Genomic DNA, 6634 nt, shown 5'->3' on the forward strand with positions numbered 1-6634 from the left:
ATCATTTTCAACCATATTACAGAGTACATGAGGAACTTCACCGCTTTATTCTGACACAACCATCCCTTAATTTTTGCATTTTTCTTTAAAAAAATAAATTTAAAAATATAATATGGTTTTTTAATAAAGGAACCAGTGTATTTACAGCAGAAGCCACTACCACATTTTTCTCATTGCAGTATCATACTATCATTAGCTCTTTTGTCATCTGTACTTCCTCTTCAGGAATGAATATTCTGCTACAGGCCATGCAGATACTCAGAATGTATATATAGTATGATCATGCTTCAAGGTATGATGACAATACAAATAACACTGTAATAATGCAACGAACTGGATTTTGCTTTGCCATCTAAATTAAAAAGTATTCTAATACAACTGCCAGCAGTCTGCCACAAGATGGCCTCTGTGTCTAACAAAAACGTAGCACGTGCGTTTCTCTTGCTGGAAAATACACGAATAAACATCATTAAAAACTGAAACTCATCTGTAAAGACCCAGATGCACCGCTGCTTGTGCCCTGTAGCATCATGAGCAGTCTCGCTGGGGAGCGGCGAGAGCTGCGGGCACACACTTCAGAAGCCACGTAACAAGCCGGGGAGGGTTCGGGTCTGGAGGGATCACTACCCCAACGGCAAGCCACCTCTCCAGGCGCAGTCCGGGGAACATCGCGCTAACTTCGCTGGCGGTAAAAGCTCATTTTTCTTACCTGCAAACACAAATTGGGACTAAACAAAGCATGTATTTTATTAAAGAGTGAGAAAACATTATTTTCGTCAGAGGAGGTAACTGTTAGGCCCACTAGCTGTTATCCTCTTCTTCCAGTAACTCCCCCTCACAGTCCGAACCCAGCACCTGGTCTTGCAGCGTATCAGGGCCCATTAAAGCCCAGCTGGTTGGGTGAGTGCTTTCTCTCTCTTTAGCCCCAGCTTAGCTAACATTTTTTTCAAACCCTTTTGTTATTTCAGCTCCTGGAAGAGCACACGTAGCACTGAGAACTGCGCACGCACTCCCCGAACTCACGAAAACCCCACATGCCTCCCGCGGGGCTCTCCTGCAGCGTCCCCCTTCTCTCCTCCCCGGGCCCGTCCTTTGCATGCGTATTCCGGAAGGAAACGTCCCGGAATAAGGCAATCAGGCATGCTGACCTACACTTCAAAGTACCATTACAAACAGGTCTTTACCTTAAGACGTGGCTCCCTTTTAACCAAAAGGTCTCAAATATTATGTATATAAAATAAAAACAAGACATGCAAACAGGCATGTTTATGCCCGTCTACTTTTTTCCCTTTGGTCTACCAACTGTCCACAGAAGCATGCTCCTTGCCTGGGTCTCCCTCCCCTCAGGGAGGCAGGCAGGAGAAGCAGGAGGGAATATGGGGGGTTTGCTCTCATGTTAGGTCACAACAGCAGGTTTTTAGTCAGATGTAGTTTTTATTGCAATTTTTGCATCAGAGAATTAAGAGATTCTTCTCCCTCTAAAGTTCTTATCCTGTAAAAACCTCCAAACAAAACAGATTTCAGACTATAACAGTTTTCTATGCAACAGAATAATGACATTGGCAGCAAATAAACCCCCAAATATAGTGTGTTATGAGTGAAGTAAATTAAAATTAAACTAGCAGAACCTGAATAGACCTTGTAGACAGAGAAGGGAGGAGCACTAGGATGGCAACAGATACTGATCTCCAATCTCACAGCAGGAAGAATGTCTGACTCTTTCCCAACAGCAAATACCAGCCAGAGGCAGGCATAACTGAACTACTACGGTGGAAATTCAATTTCTTATCTAGCATCAAATCTGTCATTTGTTTTTCATTCAGTCAAATCGTTTCTCCTAAAGGAAAGATTCCTTTGGTGAGATTCAGACTTACTGAACTGAAACCAAAATGCAGCTAAAGAATGTAGTCTCTTAAGTGCCAAATCGGCTCTGCGCTATGTGTTTTTACTGGCTGCAACAGAATTATGCAAGATTGACAGCAAAATGTGAGCTTTATTGCTTAGAACAGATGCAGTTTCCACCCTAAATAAAAGATGATGCTGCAGTTTTCTGCTACTCAGTGAAGGCTGAACAGGAAAGGAGTTTAGTTAGGAAGTCAGTTGCTCAAAAAGAAACCACCTACACAAATACAATTCGACTGACTGAAGATAGAAACTAATTATTTAAATACTGAACAGTTAAGCAAAAAAGGAAGAAACATTTGTTCTTTTTACTATATTATAGGAGGGCTTGACAACTGCATCTGAGACTGATGAAGCATAAAGGTAAAAAGGAGATTTTGCATATTCAGCATTTAAAATACAACTTCTGTTTGAGTGAGGCAGTACTCAATAAGCAGATCAGTAAGCTGCTGAAGACAACTGATGGGTTTAATTAAAATTTAAGATGGCACTCAAATCCCATCCAAGGGCCTTACCTTACAAATATTTCTTTTTTTTCTAGTTGATAATTTTCTAGGTTTTTTTTCTCAGTTCTAGAATGGAAAGCACAACTTCAAAGTTGATTCCTCATATGTGTATCATTTTCTTTCTGAGAAGCACTCAACATTTTCAGTCATTACAGTGATCTGTACAGTAAAACAAAAACCCAATTCACTAAAACATTCAACTCACTTTCTGGAACTGCCTGTTTCGTTAAAAGGTCCTGAGTCTACACTGGAAAGCATTGCTTTAGTACTCCTACTATTTTATGAACATCTTAGGTTAATAAAAATCATTTATAATTTGGCAATTTGAATAACTCCTATTACTAATACAGCCTGATATGAAAACATCAGAGGTTAACAAAAGACTTGTTATGAATTAGTTATTTTCCATAATACTGTAGCAAATCATAATATAGCTATCAAGAATTGAAAAGCAGAGTCCATGCTTGTTTCTCCCTCCCTGAAAAATAAAAAAAAAAAAAGAAAAATAATTCTTTAATACAGTAGGCAACTATAAGACTTTGTCCTTATCTATGATCTAAGTGAAAGACCACCCTTAATCTATTACTATTGTAACCTTGTTCTTTCAGTCTATCAAACTTCCATTTGCTTCTGAACTCCCTGTTTTATATAAATTCATTATATTATAATCGGCATACCTTCCTTGGTGGAAGATTTTCTGAAGGGATATACAGGGGCTTACTTCTAGAACTGATTTACTTTATTGTCCATTGAGCGCTTACCATATCTTTGTTCCTATGAAGACTTTCTGTTCTGTAGCTTTCCTAATGAAAAGATGGTGGCTATCCAACTTGTTAAAGTATCTTGAAATTCACATGTAAGGCAGAAACTTTATTATAATAATCCTCTGTTTCTGATTTGACTTCCACAAACATTGTCACTCATTTTAATTTTGGCCTTTAATCACATAAAGGCTACTGCAAGAATGATTAAGTATCAGAATTTTTAAACAGTTTAATTGAGATGGAAGGATTCTATTTAAAGTAGTTATTACATACCAGAATTACAATGCAAGTGCCATTTTAACCAGTAGATGTCACAGAAGAGCTTCTACAAAGATACTGCTCTTGGTGATGCCAAACCTCAATTCAATATAAAAGAGAGTCATTTCAGTACGATAATAGAAGAATTCCAGAAATACTGTTCATTATTCACTTGTCTCCTCGTAATGATAGTTATCCTTTTTAGAGTAGTTTAAGATGAAGGGATACAAACCATTTTAAGACACAACACTGTGCAACTAGAACTAGGAATGCTTCCCTTCTAAGTTTTAATAGTAACACTTCTGTAAGAGCCATGTCCACATGTGAAGAATAAGGGAAAGGAACAAAAAAAGGCTGAAGAAGTATAAGACCAAATGTATAGTAGTATTTTGGAGTACATTATTTCCAGAAGGGAAGAGGAATTGATTCTGTACTTTAGAAACCCATTACAATATCAGGAAAATTTACTGTTCCATATACTCCCAAACATTTAAACAAACTATTAGACCTAATGGACTAGTTAAATAACAACTAATGCAAATGGCCCGTTTATGTTTTGTGACTTTTTCCTTAGGAGTTTTGAGGAAATGTCTTTCCTTAGATTAAAAAAAATTTAAGTTTTTCTGAGAATGCCTGTCAAGCATTAAAGTAAGTATATACACTAACAGATTTTATGGTACTTGTAAAACCAAATCCAAATGGTCAAGAATACTTTAGCTCACATCTCTCTTTAGACACACAAACACTTAGAAGTTTATGATTTATGTCATTCTGCATGTAAAAAAATAAAAGCATTCTGAATGTTTTCTGTTTTTAAACACACATGGAAATCTTCCAGAAACTACTAGTACTAGTACTACTATGGAGTTGGGGTTGGGGGCATGCGCACTGACCACAGCTGCTTAGAACAAAACAAGTAGGTGTCAGCACACAAAGTTAGAAATGCTATGGTGCATTTACTGAATCATTTCTGTTGAACTAATTTTCCCCTTAGGCTTTGCTCAGAAGTCTTTCTGATTCAGTGGCATACACGCTGTATAAGCACCGTGAGGTTTAGTAAAGAGCTTCACATTTCATTCACCATTGCCATGCCAGATGTAAATACAATCCCCGGATGCACTGAGGAAATACTTCCAAAAGGGGCAGCAAGCTGTCAACGCCCATTCAGAAGAGGCTGAGAAGGCCTCTTTTTGAATATTACATATAGTTCTGCTCATGTTCAAGAAGTATGAATTCAAAGTACTGAATCTCCTTGCAGAGAAGGAATATTTAAATGAGCATAGAAAAGGAGAAGGAATCTTGAAAAGAAACTAGAAAAGCTTGTCCAGGCAGAAAAAAAAGGAAAAGTGGACGGCTTTCCACAAACATTGTGAGAAAAGGAGCTACATGGGTGTGAAGAACAGTGCCAGTTCCAGAACATACACATAAATATATCTTGGAAATCAGAAGTGCTTTCCTAAACAACAGAGCCTTCCAGTAGGATTAATAGGAGGAATACCTAATGCATTTAAAAACAGAATTTTTTAAGTTCCTGGAAGACTAACACACAGCCTTCAACAACAGAGAACTGAATTCCCTAATAGAGGAACTTCCTGTCCATTTTTGTTTTCCTAGATATATATAGACAGGTACAGACCAATTCTGGACAACAATGATCAAACTTCTTTTACCAGTTGCTCAACCCCTGTCATTCTGCAGGTGGGCTCACGCCATTCCTTCTCACATTACACTTTGCACAGACTCCCCCTGCACTGAAACTCATAAGCTATTAATAGCACCAGTTTATGTCTGAAGAGCTATAAAATTAATTTGATTTATGGTTGCATGGCTTACAACAAACTGCTGTCAAGGCTTTGTCTCTTTTCTTTTTCAATGACTGGTAACCATGGCTACACTCTGTTTTAAAGTTAAGTGATCCACAAGGCAGTAGAACCGGGTATGCTTATTGTAACTGATTTCCTTTTGAAAGCCCAAGAAGACAAAGCTAGTAATTCAGGGTGAAATGGAAATTAGCCACTAAATTTTTTCTTGTATTTTAATAAAAAATGCATGCTTTGTTGAGTGGCATAATTTCTTTACTTGAATAATTTATGATAGTCAGTCTGTCCTATTGAAATGTTCATATTAATTTTAATGAGTATGTCAAAGCCATTCAAGCTATTTTATATTTAATAAATTTAGGAGGAGTAATATTTTAATCCTTTGCTTCTTTTAAAAGACAAAAATCTGTTGATATAAAATAGCTTTTTTGCTTTCTTTACCTTATAGATTAACATCTACAGTTCAACCAAATATATGTAAAATTATGAGTCTCTAGACTACATTTCTGTATTTCTATGTTAATTTAACTATCTTTCTCCACAGGAAAATTAAATCGGTACTTGGAAAAAAGGTACATTTATAGTAAACTGTCCTGGTAAAAAAAGATGTGTTTCAATGACAAGCTGTGTTCTATGGAGATCCTATCTGTATGTATGTTTTTTTTTTCCCCCATACTTTAAATTCAAGCTACCTAAACATTTTCCCTGTATTCTGAACAGACCAGGCCACATATGATGTATATATTTTTGTTTTGTCTTCCAGAGTATAGCAGTTCATGCTTCCATTCAATAATTTGCTACTTTCAGTTGCTTTTACTCACTAAGATTTAAAATTTATTTGAAGCATTGAAACACAGTTAAAATGTAGAATTAAAATCATGCCAATCTCAGCTTTTCCTGATGGGTCGCTGAATTTGCAGTGTGCCTCTTAGAACATTCGTATTTACCAGCAAATCTTTCTTTACTTCCAACTATCAGAAGCAGGACCAATACAAGAACTCTGTTTTGGGGACTAATGGTAGAGGTCTTGTGTAGAAACATAAGGAGCAGAAAGCAAAAGGAATATTACTAGTACATACAAAGGGAACAGCAACATTCCTCCTTCTGCTGAAACATGACCCAGTTCAGATTAGATAACCTATTTTTTTTTTTAAACATGAGAACTGGTCTATCTCACTCAACTATTCCTGAAATACAGAAACATTTTAATAACCTATCTGTATTTTGGTATATATTATTCTGGTTGTGTATGGAAGCAATTTTCCTCACCAGCTTATAAAACTCTTTAGTTGTTTCTCTACGGCTCGATTTGAGTTAAATTTTCATAACCAATCCCCCGAAAGGGATAAACAGACAAGATCTATTAATTCCTATTTTATCTGCA

This window comes from Rhea pennata, chromosome 4 (assembly GCF_028389875.1).
Source record: "Rhea pennata isolate bPtePen1 chromosome 4, bPtePen1.pri, whole genome shotgun sequence".
NCBI classification, from domain to species: Eukaryota; Metazoa; Chordata; class Aves; order Rheiformes; family Rheidae; genus Rhea; species Rhea pennata.